A 17,575-nucleotide genomic window follows, 5' to 3' on the forward strand; every position below is an offset into this window, starting at 1 on the left:
AGCAAATACTGCCAAAAAGTGGTTATTAGTAATTAACAATTCTATTATTTGAGTTAAAATTGATATCTGTATTATACAACATATTTTTATTTTGTTTCAATCCAGTGTAGCTTTGTTTGACAAAATTTTTTTACCAACAAAAACTCATCAAATAAATTATATTTATGATGATTTTGACTGTTTCACAAAATGTAGACACTGAAAAATCAGAGGCCTTCTCAATTTTCATCCTGCCCTAGTAGAGAATATCACTTTACCAATAAAACATAGGAGTGCTATCAAAAGATCCTTCCCACAAGCAGAAATATTTAGAAGATGAATTTTAGAATTAAAAAATGAAACTTGAATACCATTTGAGTTCTTTTTGTTTAATTTGTTGAGTTTCATTCTTGCCTTAGCAAACGTAAATTTTAATGTCTCCTTATTTGCAGTAGAATAGTGGTTAAGAGCTATGGTTGCTAACCAAAAGGATGGCAGTTCAAATCCACCAGGCAGTACTTGGAAACCCTGTGGGGCATTTCTACTCTGTCCTATAGGGTCACTATGAGTCAGAATCGACTTGATGTCAATGGGTTTGGTTTGGTTTTTCCTATTTGCAAGCTTTGCTTTGAAAAGTTTCAATCTGCTAACAGCTCAAAGTCTAAATTTTTTTGGTATCCCATGTGTTTGATACTCTGATTAAATATTTACAACTAATTTTGAATAAAATGCACATCAAATTTTGAAGACTTATTTAAACAATGTTCAATACCGTTGTAAGACAGATTGATTTATAAAGTAGTTCTTAAAGGGCTCAACCATTTCTAAAATTTGACTGATATAGCAGCAAAGAGTAAAAGCATGTGCTTCCATGTGATTTCTTTCATTTGAAATTTTGTTGCAATAAGTCTGTAGTTCAGTAACTCTAAGTGTGTGTATATAAATATTTGTATATGTTTACTACAGAGTCAACATGTATTCAATCGATAAGAATATTGATGCTTCTTTGAAAGTGATTAGGAATTATATTTGTACTACAAACATATGTATATGTTTGTTCCATAGATTCATTAATTTAGGAAGAGCATTGTTTTCACCATAAGGCTAAAATTTGTATTCATTTTTTGCAGTAAAAACAAATAATTTTATTACCAAAGTTGGATTTTTTGGCTGAATTTACAACTGCATTTATAATAACATTGGAAGTTTTCATCTTCAAAAAAATGAACTTCTAATTGATGTATTCAGAATATTTGAATGGGCTAAAATTTAAGTCATTATTAAATTAACTTTACCATTTTCTGTTTTAAATACCAGATAATATTTATAGAAAACTGACCTCAATTTATTTGCAAAATCTAAAAAAACCTTCTGCTAATGAAGCCAACTTATTAACAACTATTCTTCACTCTTTGCATACCCAAAGGAAAATTTGGAATCAAATTTAAGTGAAATTAATTTAGAAAAAAAAATTCTGTGTAAATGAAAAACAATGTTTCAGTTATGGGTAAATGTAACTTCTGCAGTGATTGCATTTAATTACCTACCAAAAAAAAAAAAAAAAAAAACCCAGTGCCGTCGAGTCGGTTCCGACTCATAGCAACCCTATAGGATGGAGTAGAACTGCCCCATCGAGTTTCCAAGGAGTGCCTGGTGGATTCGAACTGCTGACCCTTTTGTTAGCAGCCATGGCACTTAACCACTACACCACCAGGGTTTCCCTTTATTACCTACAGGCACTATTAAAAAGCAATTACTGGAGTTACCACTTCTGGCATGAGAGCCCAAGGAGCTCCACAAATCTGTTTCCCAGGGGAACTAGTAAAAATTATAAAAATTTATAAGAAATAAAGTCTTTAAAAATGATTCTGAAGTCAAAAATCAAATGAAGAAACATATATTCAAGAAAATCTAGTAAAATGTGCTGAGAACTGCAAGAATCTGTGATATTTGAAGCAAGATCCACAGGCTTTCTTCTTCCTGTCAGCTCACCAAGGTGGAAACTCCACTAGATTGGTACGGGCAAAAACATAAGGTTCCTAGTCAGAGAACTATCTTCTTGAGAGGTCTAGGACATCAGCATTTCTCTCCCTGCCCCTCCTACCTGTTTCTGAGGCTGTCTGAGCAAGAGCAGCTGAGATGAGGGGCTCATTCCTTCTTTCCAGCCTTCACTCATGGAACAGAAGCTCTACCTTGGGTAGGACACTGCTAGAAATATTGGGTGCCCAATCACCCTTGTTCTAGCTTGTGGGGCATAGATTCCATGTAGAAAGAGGCAAGTCTAAGAGACCTGGGGATGGTATCCCATCAACCAAGTGGTCACCTCTTAAAGCAGTAGTATCATTCAGAGAGAAATATGGCATTGTCCCCACTCCCAGTGCCAGAACTAAGATTCAGAGATTTTACCTGGGGCAATGGGGTAGAGGGAGCAGGACACAGAATGGAGTGCTACAATCCTGCTTGAAAGGAAATGACTTTATTTGCTACGAAGTATGGAGAAGTTCAGGTTTAAGGGTAATCTCAAAAACAGTGGAAGATATAGTGAAAGGCTGATAGATTCATTGGCGATACAGGTTAAACCATAGGCTGAAAAGTTTGCTAGACAGAAACAAGGGAAAGAGAAAGCTGGAAAAATGTCTTCTAGAATATGAACAAATCTCAAATATTGACCTGTGGGACTATCCCTTAGAAGAAGAAATAACTAAACTGGATTAGTCTGTGAAACAATTTATGCTCCAGGGCATTGTTAAAGATAGTAGAGCCAGCAGTTGGCAATTAGTGGCGCTTAACACCTGGATGCAATGAAGGAAAGATAAAGAGAGCTCTGTCAAAACAACGGTTTTCCCAGGGTGACTGTGGGCACTTGCAGGACTGCACCCCCTGAGGAGGAACACCAGAGGCTTCACATTATGGTAGATAAACAAACTTCACTAAAATACACATCCAGTCACTAGATAAGTAAACAAGTCAATAACAAGCCCACAGTGTGTAGGAAACCAGAACCTAGAGGTGCTACTTCAGCGGCAAATTCTACCAAACATTTAGAGTTAATACCAGTCATTCACAAACTCTTCCAAAAATAAAAGAGGAGGGAACACAAACCAACTTATTCTGAGTCCAGTATTACCCCAATGTCAACACCAGTCCCCCTCCAAAAAAAAAAAAAAAAATCACAAGAAAATTACAGACCATTATCTCTTATGAATATGGATACAAATACATTTCAAAATACTAAGAAACTGAATCTAGAAACATATAAAAATAATTGTGCACCATGACTAAGTGGGATGTATCACAGGAATGCAAGGTTGGATTAATATCCAAAAATCAATAGAATAAAGCACAAACAAAAAACTTATGATCATCTCACTCAAAACACACACACACAAAAAAAATCATTTGACAAAATCCATCATTCTTTCATGATAAAAACACTCAGAAGACTAGGAATAAAAGGGAACTTCTTCAACCTGATAAAGGGTACCTGTGAAAAACCCACAGGTAACATCGTACTTAATGGTGAAAGGCTAAATTTTTCTCCCTAAGATCAGGAACAAGATAAAAACATGTGCTCTTGTCACATCTATTCATAACTTTATTGGAGGTTTTAGCCTCGACAATTGGGCAAGAAAATAAAAGACATCCAGATTGAAAAGGAATACATTGAATGATCTATATTTGCATAGATCTTGCATACTGAAAATCTTAAGGAATCCAATAAAAACTATTAGTAACTAACAAGTAAGTTTGCAGGATATAAGATCAATATACAAAAATCAGCTGTATTCCTATACACTCGTAATGCACAATCCATAAATATAGTAAAAAAAAAAAAAAAGAAAACCATTTACCATAGCATCAAAAAGAATAAAATATTTACCAGTAAATTTAACAAAAGAATTACAAAGCTTATACACTGAAAATTCAAAACATTCTCAGAAGAAATTTAAGACGATCTAAATAAATGGAAAACATCCCATGTTCACGCATCAGAAACCTAATGCACTTATGATGGCATTAATAGATCTACATATTCAATGTAAGCCATGTCAAAAGTTCAGCAGACTTCTTTATAGAAATACACACGGTGATTTCAAAACTTGTGTAGAAATACAAGAAGATCAAAATAGTCAAAACAATGTTGAAAAAAGAACCAAGTAGGAGGACTCACACTACCCAACTTCAAAATTTGCTACAGTAATTAAGATGAAGACAATGTAGAACTGGCATAAGAATATACATATAGATCAATAAAATAGAATTGAGGGTCAAGAAATAAATCTATGTGTCTATGGTGAACCAAATCTTGAAAAACCTGCCAAGATCATTCAATGTTGAAAGAATAGTCTGTTCAACAAATGGTGGTGGAACAACTGGGTAGACAAATGCCAAAGAATGAAGTTGGACCCTTAACTCACATCATATACAACAATTAACTCAAAATGAATCAAAGACTTAAATGTAAGTTAAAACTATAAATCTCTTAAAAGAAAATAAAGTTAAAATAAATCTGCATAACCTCAGATTTAGCAATGGATTCTAACATATGACCCCAAAACAAAGAGAGAGAGATAAATTGTACTTTACCAAAATTAAAAAATCTATGCTTCAAAAGGACACCATCAAGATAGTAAAAAGATAAACTACAGGATGGGAGACAATATTTACAAATAATACAACTGACCAGGGACTTGAATCCAGAATATATAAAGAATTCTTACAACTCAATAATACACAGAAAAATAACTTAATAAAAAATGGGCAGAGAATCTAAACAGACATTTTTTAAAGAAGACATACACATGAATATGAAGGGAAATAAAAGAAAGAGTGTCTTAGTCTTCCAGTTTCTGCTGTTAACAGAAATACCACAAGTGGATGGCTTTAACAAACAGAAATTTTTTCTCTCACAGTCTAATAGGCTAGAAGTCCAAATTCAGGACGTCAGCTTCAGGGAAAGGCTTTATCTGTCAGCTCTGAAGGAATGCCCTTGTTATCAATCTTCCCCCAGATTAGGAGCTTGTCTGCACAGGAACCTGGGTCCAAAGGACCTGCTCTGCTCCCAGCCCTGCTTTCTTGGTGGTGTGAAGTCCTCCTTTCTCTTTGCTTGCTTCTTTCTTTTATATCTCAAAGAGATTGGCTCAAGACAAAATCCAATCTTGTAGATTGAGTCCTGCTTCATTAACAACTGCTGCCTATCCCCCCTCATTAACATCACAGAGGTAGAATTTACAGCACATAGGAAAATCACATCAGATGACAAAATGCTGGGCAATCACAATACTGGGAATCATGGCCTAGCCAAAGTGATACACATATTTGATACACAGTTCAATCCATGACAATCAGCATATGAACGTATGATAGATATCAGTAGTTGTCAGGGAGATGTAAATCAAAACTGTAATGAGACACCACTTCACACTCATTTGTTGTTGTTAGCTGCCATCCAGTCTGCCTCCAACTCATGGTGACCTCATACACAATGGAACAAAATGCTGCCTGGTCTTGTGCCATCCCCATAATTGGTTGCAAACTAGACTGATCAAATTGGTTGCAAATTAGACTGTACAACATCATAGCAATATGCAACCCATTACTGAAAGATGGGTGGTGGCTTCTTATGAGGTGCATTGGCCTGGAATCAAACCTGAGTTTCCTGTGTAGAAGGCCAGTGCACATATCACACACATACACACATAGACACACACACATACATGTGCATGAGATATCACCTCGAAACCACTAGGATGTCTATAATCAAAAAGCAAGAAAACAAAAAGCGTGTCTGGGATGTGGAGAATATGGAACTCTTATACACTGCTGGTGAGAATATAAAATGGTGCAGACACTTTGTAAACAGTCTGGCAGTTCCTCAAAAAGTTAAACATAGTGTTACCACACTGCTGGTAAGAATATAAAATGGTGCAGACACTTTGTAAACAGTCTGGCAGTTCCTCAAAAAGTTAAACATAGTGTTACCATATAACCCAACAATTCCGTTCTTAGGTACAGAACTAAGAAAAAAAAAATCCTGAGTTGGCAAATCTATAGAGATAGAAATTAGATTAGTGCCTGCTTAAGGCTGAGGGAATGGGCAGCAGGAGGTGATAGATAAAGGGTATTGGGCTTCTTTTTGAGTTGATGAAAATATTCTAAAATTGACCTTGGTGATGATTGCTCATACCTGTGAATATATTAAAAAAAATATTGAATTGGAGAAATTCACAGAGACATAGCATAATCAAACCTTCCAGAACCAAGGACAAAGAAAGAGTCTTGAGAGGAATGCATGAAAAGAGAACTGTCACAAACAAAGGTGCTCCAACAAGATTAAGCACTGATTTCTCACCAGAAACTATGCAGGCAAGAAAGCAATATACAAAGCCCTGAAAGGAAAGAACACTTAACCCAGAATTATGTATCGAGCAAAATTGTCGGTCAAACATAAGGCAGAAATGAAGACATTCTCAGATAAGCGGAAATTAAGGTGATCTGTAACCACCAGACCAGCCCTATCAGAAAAATAACAAGGAATCCTTCAAATAGAAAACCAAAGACATAAGACAACAGCCTGTGGTTAAGACACATGACTGTAATACCCTGATACCAAGTCAGATGAAGATATCACAACAATCCAACGAAGTTAACAAGTGACTACAGAGTATCCGGGTTACAAAGTTGTAATCAACATCATCATCAAAACAAAAGGAAAAATTATTGGTGTAGTTACAGAACTACCATATGGTGAGGCAGTTAAGGAAGCTTGAGGATATAACAGACTGTTTTAAATGTAAGAAGTCAAATGTAAGCCTCCTGGTAACTACAAAGAATATTAATAGATCTACTCACCAAAAGAGAGAAGAAGAAAAACAAAAAGACACAGGAAACAAACAAGAATAATAAATGAAAGGATAAGAAAACCTGTATTTAACAAAACAAAACAAAACTCAGCACAGAAAGTAAAGAAAAAAATAATCATTAGCACCACACACACACACACACACACACACACACAAGCATAAAAAAATGGCTACAGTAAATTCTTCCCTATCAATATTACACTGAATGCCAATAGATTTAAATGAAGCAGTCAAGATACAGAGAGTGTTGGAATTAATTTAAAAAAGCATGACCCATCAATATGTTGACTATAAAAGACACACTATAGGCACAAAGACACAAATAGACTAAGAATCACAGGATGGAAAAACAAAACAAACAAACAAAAAACATACAAAGCAAACAGTAACCAAAGGAGAGCAGGAGTGGTGATATTAACAGCTGACAAAATAGACTTTACATCAAAATAAATTATAAGTGGCAAAGAAGAAGGATATTATATAATGATCAAAGAGAAAATATACCAAGACATAACAAGTATAAATATCTATGCATCCAATGCCAGAGGCGCCAGGTTTATAAAGCAAAGTATAACAGAATTAAAGAGAAGTAGAAAAATCTAAAATAGTAGTAGGAGATTTCAATACGCCACTTTTGGTAATAGACAAAACAACTAGAAAGAAAATCAATAAAGACATAGAAGACCTGAATAATACTATCAGCCCACTGGACCGAACAGCCATATATAGAACACACCACCCAATAGCAGCACAATATGCATTCCTTTCCAATGCACATGAAACATTGTCCAGAATAGACCATATTTTAAGACAGAAAACAAACCTCAAAAAATTGAAAAAGGTTGAAATAATACAAAACATCTCCTCTGACCATAAAGGTGTAAAGCTAGAAATCAATAACAGAAAGAATAAGGAAAAAAACAAAAAACATGAAAATTAACACACTACTACAAAACTATTGAGTCATAGAAGAAATCAAAAGTGGAATTAAAAAATACATGGAATCAAATGAAAACACAGCATACCAAAACCTTTGAGATGCAGCAAAAACAGTGCTCAAGGGGAAATTCATAGCAGTAAAACGCACACATTAAAAAATAAGGATGATCCAAAGGCAATAACTTAACCCAACAACTTGAATAAATAGAAAACGAAGAGCAAAAGAAGACAAAAGCTACCAAATGGAAGGAAATAATAAAGATCAGGGCAGAGATAAGAGACAAATGATATAGAAAACAGTAAAACAATAGAATTAACAGGTCCAGAAGTTGGTTCTTTGAAAAGATTAATAAAGTAGACAAACCACTGGCTAGCCTGTACAAAAGAAAAAAAAAAAAAACAAGAGAGCTAGAGAGGGTTCAAATAATCAAAATAAGAAATGAAATTGAAGATAGTACAAGAGATTCAAATGAGATTTAAAAGATTATAGCAAAATATTATTTAAAAAAAATGTATTTCAACAAATTTGAAAACAGAGAAATGTACAAATTCCTAGAAACACACTACTTACCTATGCTATCACAACTAGAGGTAGAAAATGTAAACAGACCCATAGCAACAATAAAAACAACAACAAATAGATTGAAGATGTCATCAAAAAATTCCCAACAAATAAAAACCCAAGACCAAAGAGCTTCACTGGGAATTTCACCAAATATTCAGAAAAGAATTGACACCAATTTTACTCAAACTGTTTCAAAACATAGAAGAGGAAAGAATACTCCCTGACTCTATAAAGTCTGCATCACCCTGATACCAAAGCGAGGTAAAGACATCACAAAAAAGAAAATTCCAGATCAAATCCCCCATGAATATAGATGCAAAAGTTTTCAACAAAATTCTAGTGAACAGAATTCAACAACATATTAAGAAAATCATACCTCATGATCAAGTGGGATTCATACCTGGAATGCAAGGGTGATTCAACATTAGAAAACCAATCGGCGTAATTCACCACATAAATAAAACAAAGGAAAACAACTCTATGACCAACTCAACTGATGAAAAAAAAAAAAGCGTGTTATAAAATAGTAATAGAAGGGAAATTCTTCAACATAATTAAGGGCATATATGCAAAATCAACAGAGCCCTGATGACATAGTGGTTATGAGCTCAATTTGCTAACCAAAAGTTCGGCATTTTGAACCCACCAGTAACTCCTTGGAAACCATATGGGGCAGGTCTACTCTGTCCTAAAGGGTCGCTATGAGTCAGAATTGACTCAACGGCAGTGGGTATGCAAAATCAACAGGTAGCATTATCCTCAATGGAGAAAGACTGAGAGCCTTACCCTTAAAAATGAGAATGAGACAAGGATGCCCACTATACGCACTCTTATTCAATATTTTACTGCAAGTCTTAGCCAGAGCAATGATGCAAGAAAGAGAAACAAAGGCTATACAGGTCAGAAAGGAAGAAATGAAACCATCCCTATTCACAGATGACATATTCTTACGCATAGAAAACCCCGAAGAGTCCACAAGAAAGCCCCTGAATCTAATATAAGAATTCAGCAGTGTTGCTCATCAAAAGACTTTATCAGAAGAGTAAAAAGACAATTTACGGACTGGGAAAAAATCTCCAGGAATGACATATCTGATCTGGGTCTAATCTCTAAAATGTATAGAAACTCAACTCAACAACAAAAAGACAAATAACCCAATAGAAAAATGGGCAAAATGCAAGAACAGACACTTCACCAATGAGGGCATTCAAGCAGCGAACAAACACATAAAAAGATGTTCACAGTTATTAGCTATTAGAGACATGCACATCAAAACAACAATGATATATCATCTCACCCCTGCTAAAATGGCACTGATCAGAAAACAGAAAATAACAAACACTGGCAAGGATTTAGGGAGATTGAACCCCTTATTCACTGCTGATAGGATTGTAAAATGGTAAAACTGCTATGTAGAACAGTGTGGTGCTCCCTCAAAAGCCTAGAAATAGGACTGTCTTATGATCCAGCAATCCCACTCTTAGGTATATACACTAGAGACCTAATAGAAGTAACATGAACAGACATGTGTTCATTGCAGTACTATTCACGCTAGCACCTTCGTTCACTGAAGCACTATTCACAATAGAAAAAGATGGAGACAAACTAAGTGCCCATCAATGAATAAATAGATAAACAAAATGTGGTACATATATGCAATGGAATACTCCCCAAAACCCAGTGCCATCGGAATACTAGGCAACCATAAACAATAATGATGAATTCTTGAAACATAATGTTTCATTGGCAGTTACCAGGGATACGTGGGGGGGCGGGGGGCAGGGCAATCCATCTTTAGACACTTGTTATTTTTGGTGATGGGAAAGGTAACACCGAAGGTGGGTGAAATGCATACAGCTTGACCAAGGTAAATGTTATCACTAAGAAGTACACACACACAAAAATGATGTTTTTGGTAAATAATAGGATATATATAATTTTGCAACAATAGTAAGAACAATAAAATGTGGGTTACATATGTACGTATGCACATAGGTGTAGAGGTATGTATCTGTGTGTATATATGTGTGCATATATACATGTATCTATATGTGTATATACATGTGTGTGCATGCATACATATTCATATATACAATAAAACACATAGGAGGCATAGTTACTGATACTTCTTAGACGTAAACCAAAACCTTGCAGGATTAGTTTTCTGGGTTTGAAGCCTTAGGACCATAGTCTCGTGGCATAATATAGTACATAAAGTTTATGTTCTACATTCTAGTTTAGTGAGTAGTACCTAGGGTCTTAAAAGCTTGTGAGTGGCTGTCAAAGATACATCTATCCATCTCTTCTCATTCAAAGCCAAAGAGGAAGAAGGAATCCAAAGACTCAGAGAAGAAACCAGCCGACAGGACTAAAAGTCTACATGAACCATGGCCTCATCTACCCTGAGATCAGAAGAACTAACTGGTGCTTGGCTACCACTAATGACTGTGCTGATCAGGGCCACAATAGATAGATCCTGGCAGAACGGGAGAAAATTGTGGAACAAAACTCAAATTCTTAAAAAGTTCACACTTACTGGACCAGTTGAGACTAGAGGACTCCTCAAAACTATCACCCTGAGATACTCCATAAACCTTGAACCGAAATTACCCCCTGACCACCTTTTAGCTAAATAGCAGATTGTCTCATAAAATAAAGAATATTACCAGTGAATACAGCTCACCTTTAAAAAATCATCTATATGAAACCAAATGGTCAACAATTACTCTAAAGCAAAGACGAAAGGGTAAGGGACCAGGGAAACCAGATTACTGGAAACAAAACATTCAGATTGGAATTAATGAGAATGTTGACACATTGTGAAAAATGTAACCAATGTCACTGAAAAATCAGTGTCATAATTGTTAAATGAGATCATAATTTGCTGTGAACTTCCACTGAAAAGAAGAAAATATTAAAAAAAACATTGAATTGTATGTTATGTGAATTATACCTCAATAAAGCTATTATAAAAATAATTAGTAACTTAGATATCATTGCTGAAGGTTATTCAGATCCTGTCTTTTCACTTTAATATTCCATTGTGAAATATAAATAAAGACCAGACAGTTTGAAGTAAATCCAGGAACAATGCAGGTCCTGACTTATGGATGACGTTTTTAGAGATTCAGTGATCAGCAGTATGGTGAGTTACTGTCTCCAAAATGAAGGACATGTTGTTGAACATTGCACTTATAGAAAGAGACGTGAAGCTATCCTGCATGGGCCATTTTGGATTATGCTGTTGTTGTGTGCCATCGAGTCAGCTCTGGCTCATAGTGACCCTATAGAATTATAGTGACCATATATATCACATTTCATTGTCTGTTTTTATCCACTTACTGAATAATCCCCAAAGTTACTAGTTTTTCAGGGACACAGAAAAAAGGAAGTTCTGTAGTAGGGCCGGGTTCCCGCTTTGCCAATCATGTCTTAAAATGCAGCAGATGTGTCTGTGGTCCTTGAGTGCTGTCTGGAGCCCTTTGAAAAGTGTAATAGGAAAATTATAGCAGGAAGCCACTAGTACATTGGAGAAAAGATTTCTTTCTGCAGGCAATTATCTCCCTTTTGGTAAGTAGGTTTCCTATTGGATCCTGACAGAACCTAAATGTACAGCCATGGGCCTCCAAGTCACAGTCTAACGCACCACACTCTAATGTCAGTGATGTTCTGCAGCATTTCTTTAGAACAGAGAAGTGGTTTGCGTGAGATCAGACTTAAGCAGATCCTGGAAACAAAAGTGAGTTGTATGAGCAAATGCTTCAGATTCCTATAGCACCTCATATTTACTACCTAAAGGAGAGTTTCCTGTGATCAAAAACTTCAGGTATGATTTACAGATGACCGACAATATGCCCACACCAGCCAGTTTTATGGCCCCAATCACAAGTAACCATAAATTACAGCAGGGAAATCTTTGATCAGTGAATTTGTTTACCGGGCTTACTTTGACTGAAGGAATAAATAGAGACATTCAAGTACCCTGCAATCCTAAAGACTTTATGCCTAATAGTCAGAAACTGGTAACGATTTATATGAGAATAAGTGACAAGGGATTCTGGGTAATAGACATATAGATGGGTCTCTCAGAATGGACACTGACTGAAAGGTGTTGTGTGTGTGTGTGTGTGTGTGTGTGTGTGAATGCCCACCAAAGGGAATCCACTCTAGGGTAGTCTTTCAATAATCAGGTTGACAAAATTACAAAGTTGTAGTTGTCGGTTGATCTCTTTCATCAGCCACTAAGGTACTTGCTTCCAGAACTCATAAGTAGCCAGAAGGAGCAAAGATGAAGGATGCACATCATCACTAAAATAGTCCTGAGAAAGTACTTGAGAATGTACGTACACACATGTTCATAGCAGCATTGGTCAAGATAATAAACAACTGGAAACAATCTAAATGTACATCAAAAGTAGAATGGTCACATAACTATTGGTATACATATAGACTGCAATACTGGGCAGCAATGATAATAAATGAATTAGAGTTACAAGTTTTGGTTTGAATAAATCTCAAAAACATAATATTTAGCAAAAGCAGAAGTCATGGAAAAATACATACATTGTGATTACATTAATATAAAGTTCAAGAATAGCAAATCTATACATATGTTTTTAGGAAATATAGAAAAATGCTAGTAACTATAAAAAGGAGCACAGGAAAGACAACACAAAATTTAGAGTAATATTTTCCAGTGTGGGGGAGGGTGGTGAAATTTATTAGGGAACACAGAAGGCTTCCATGATACTGTAGAAGTGGAATTCCCCCATCTCTCTCCCTCTCCTTGGGCCTCCCTAGCCCCTGAAAGACAACAATATTGAAATTGGGCCAATTAACAACCATACAGTGGCCTCTAAGTGTTCAAGTGAAAGGAGGAGTCACAAGTCTCTCACTTGAAATCAAAAGCTGGAAATGATGAAGCTTAGTGAGCAAGGCATGTCAAAAGCTGAGAAAGACTGAAAGCTAGGCCTCTTGGGCCAAACAGCCGACTTGTGAATGCAAAGGAAAGTTCTTGAATCAAATTAAAAGTGCTACTCCAGTGAACACACGAATAAGAAAGCAAAACAGCCTTATTGCTGAAATGGATAAAGTTTTGGTGGTCTGGATAGAAGATGGAAGCAGCCACAATGTTCCTTTAAGCCAAAGCCAAACCCAGAGCAAGGCTTTAACGCTTTTCAGTTCTATGAAGGCTGAGGAGGTGAGGAAGCTGCAGAAGAAAAGTTCAAAGCTAGCAGAGTTTGGTTTATGAAGTTTAAAGAAGCTGTCTCTGTTACATAAAAGTGCAAGGTGAAGCAACAAGTGTTGATATAGAAGCTGCAGCAAGTTACCCAGAAGATTAGCTGGGATAACTGATGAAGGGGCTACACTAAACAACAGATTTCAGTGTAGGTAAAAGAGCCTTATATTGAAAGAAGATGCCATCTAGGACTTTCATAGCTAGAGAGGAGAAGTCAATGCCTGGCTTCAAAACATCAAAGGACAGGCTGGTTCCCTTGTTAGGGGCTAATGCAGCTGGTGACTTTATGTTGAATCCAGTGCTCACTTACCATCCTGAAAACCCTAGGGCCCTTAAGAATTATGCTAAATCTACTCCGCTTGTGCTCTAAAAATGGAGCAACAAAGCCTGGATGACAGCATATCTGTTTACAGAATTTCTAAGCCCACTGTTGAGACCTACTGCTCATCAAAAAAAAAAAAAAAAAATTCTTTCAAAATGTTACTGCTTGTTGACACTGCATCTGGTCACCCAAGAGCTCTGATGCAGATGTGCAAGGAGATTAATATTATTTTCATGCCTGATAATACGACATCCATTCTGCATTCCATGGGTAAAGGAGTAATTTTGACCTTCAAGTCTTACTGTTTAAGAAATACATTTCATAAGGTTACAGCTGCTGTAGACAGTGATTCTTCTGAAAGGTATGGAAAAAGTAAATTTAAAACCTTTCAAAGGATTCACCTTCCAGATGCCATTAAGAACATTTGTGATTCATGGGAGGAGGTCAAAATATCAACATTAACAGCTTGGAAGAAGTTGATTCCAACCCTCATGGATGACTTTGAGGGGTTCAAGACTTCAGTGGATGAAGTAACTGCAGATGTAGTGAAAGTGACAAGAGGACTAGAATTAGTGGAGCCTGAAGATGAGGCTGAATTGCTGCAATCTCATGATAAAGTTTTAACATATGAGGAGTCGCTTCTAATGGATGAGCAAAGAAAGTGAGTTCTTGATATGGAATCTACTTGTGATGAAGATGCTGTGAACATTGTTGAAATGGCAACAAAAGATTTAGAATATTACATAAACTTAGTTGATAAAGTAGTGACAGGGTTTGAAAAGACTGATTCCAATTTTTAAAGAAATTCTGCTGTGCATAAAATGCCATCAAACAGCATTGCATGTTAAGAGAAATCGCTTGTGAAATGAAGAGTCAATTGATGTGGCAAACTTCATGGTTGTCTCATTTTGAGAAATTGGCACAGCCACCCAACCTTCAGCAACCACCACCCTGATCAGTCAGCAGCTATCGACACTGAAGTTAGACCCTCCACCTGCTAAAAAGGTTATAGCTCACTGAAGGCTCAGATGATGGCTAGCATTTTTTAGTAATAAAATACTTTTTAATTCAGGCATGTACACTTTTTTAGGCATAACACTATATCGCACACTTAATAGACTACAGTATAATGTGAACATAACTTTTATATGCCCCGGGAAGCCAAAACATTCCTGTGGCTTGCTTTACTGCAGTATTCACTTTATTGCGGTGGTCTGGAACAAAATCTGCAATATCTCTTGGGTATGCCTGTAGAAGTAAGGTACATCATTTGCAGGCCAAGACACTGAAAAGCTACTACACGACATTCTGCTAATCTCTTCCTTCATCACACTGGCTTCATGTTGAGATGGACAACCCATAAGATGGAGATAACCTGGGCTCATGAGTCACTGCTGGAAGAGGTTGCCCTGTAGAGCCTCTGGGCCTGCAGTGAGCTTGTGTGTGTGAGAACTCTGATTTATGTGCTAAGCCACTGAGATATAGGGGTTTGCTACTGCAGCATTAACTAGCTTTTCCTGTCTAATACAATGGATTTATATGATTTATTTACTCTTGAACGTATAATAAATTTCTCAATATAAAAAGAAATCTCATGGATTGGAGCCAGACTTGGGGAGGAAAGTTGTATGGGCAGAATGGCACACTGTTCCATTCGTACCAGGCAGTCTTATTCCAGTAACTTACAGTTTCAACTGCCTTGTTAAAAAAAAAAAAAAATTGAATAATAATGTCTATCTTACAGTGTTTGGGCATTAAATGGGATAATATATACATATATTGACTTAGTAAAATGCCAAGTATGAGCAGATATTTAATAAATATTATTTTTCCCTTCCTTTGAGAAAGGAAGGAAGGAGAAGTGTAGAACAAGAGGACACTTGGTTTATTAGATGAGACACTCTTGTGTCTTGACTGAGCTAACACCAAAGGAAATGGAGGCAGGGAGAATTGGGGAAAAAAAAAAGTCGAAGGGAAAGCCCAAGTAACCTCAGGGCTGGGAAGGTTGGGTTTTCCACCTTCTTCTCCCGTCATCCAGCTAGTGCTGTACTGGTACAAGTGAAGGTCATCACAGAGATGAGATTGAGTCAGTTACCACTCCCAAACTAGGACCAACCTCAAATGCCACAAAATTCTTTGTGAGTTGAAACTGGACTTTCAGAATGAACTTCTTTCTCTGATCTTTCTACTTAGAGATCCAACTGGTGGGCCTCAGGGTCGGGTGAGCCAGCTCTCAACCACCATCATCCTTCATAGTGTTCCACACTCCTCAGCATTTCTCTTCTCTATTGCCAGGTATTTCCCAGGATCCTGGCAACTTTGTAAGGAGCTAGGATTTCTAAACCCCTTTTTCTCAAACTGGAGGGGTACATAAAAGTCACCCCGAGGAGCTGTTAAAATAGAGATTTCTGAGCCTCTCCCTTATAACTTCAGATCCAGTAGGTGAGACTGGGGCCCGAGTATTTGTATTTCTAACAAGTTCTCAGGTGATGCTATGCTGTTGGTCTAGGGGCCCCACTTTGAGAACCACTGGCATAGAGTATTTCTTGAGTTTTACTGGTACTCAGAAAAGTTGGGGAAAGCAGGAGCCCCTGCCATATTGTTGTTGTTATTAGCTGCTGTCAAGTCGGGCCCCAACTTATGGTAACTCCATGCACAATGGAACAAAGTGCTGCTTTCCCCATGATTAGTTTTGGATCCAACTGTAGTGATCCGTAGGAATTTCTTTGACAGATTTTCAGAAGAAGATCATCATCTTTTTTTTCCTAGTCTATCTCAGCCTGGAAGTGCCACTGAAAACTGTCCGGAATTATAGCAGCACACAAGCCTCCACCAACAGGGTGGTGGCTGTACGTGAGCGACATGGGTTGGGAACCAAACGGAGGTCTCCCACATGGAAGGCCAGAATTCTACCACTGAACCACCAGTGTCCTCTCCTCCTGCCACATTAGGGGCCCAGATTCCCCAGGGCCATTAGTGACTTGATAATCTTTTGCTAGGCCCTGTGGCATGGTCTATGGTCTGGAGTTGTCCATCTGTCGTCATAAGTCAGAAAAGATTTCAGCATTTGTGTTGGCCTCTTTCAAGTGTCTCAACTAAACAACAGGAGGTGATGGAAAATAAAAACTAGAGGAGGGAATCGGAGCGGGACATCTTGAAAAGCGCATCATGAAAACTACAGTTAGTTTGTGTCTTTTAGGGACTATTGTGGTAGGCTAATTGTGGGAGAGATACTTTTCAGGAAAGGGGAGGAAGCAGTTCTGGGCACTCCATTGGACCGTCCCAGATCTAATTTCTCTCATTGTAATGAAGATTGATGAGTAATGGGATCAGCTTTTAGCCCAAGGGACTGAAAGTTTCTGTAGGAATACTTTTCCACTGCTGCACATTTGGTCTGTGGAGAGGAAGGATGCTGGAGGCAAAAGGATGCTGACAGGAATTCAAAGCCAGGCTGGCCTCACTTAATCTGATTCCCTGTGGATTCAGATGGCCCAAGGGAAACGTCCGCCCTCCTTACCCAAGGTCAGGGAAGGAACGGTAAGAGTTGATGGCCACCTCCAGCGACAGTCTCTAGGGTCAGGTTCTGTGGAGGAATGTGATTCCATTAAATTAGCACAGAAGTTCCCTGGGGGCAGCTGAAGGAGACAATAATAATCTTTAAACTCAAC

This window comes from Loxodonta africana, chromosome 8, assembly GCF_030014295.1.
Source record: "Loxodonta africana isolate mLoxAfr1 chromosome 8, mLoxAfr1.hap2, whole genome shotgun sequence".
NCBI classification, from domain to species: Eukaryota; Metazoa; Chordata; class Mammalia; order Proboscidea; family Elephantidae; genus Loxodonta; species Loxodonta africana.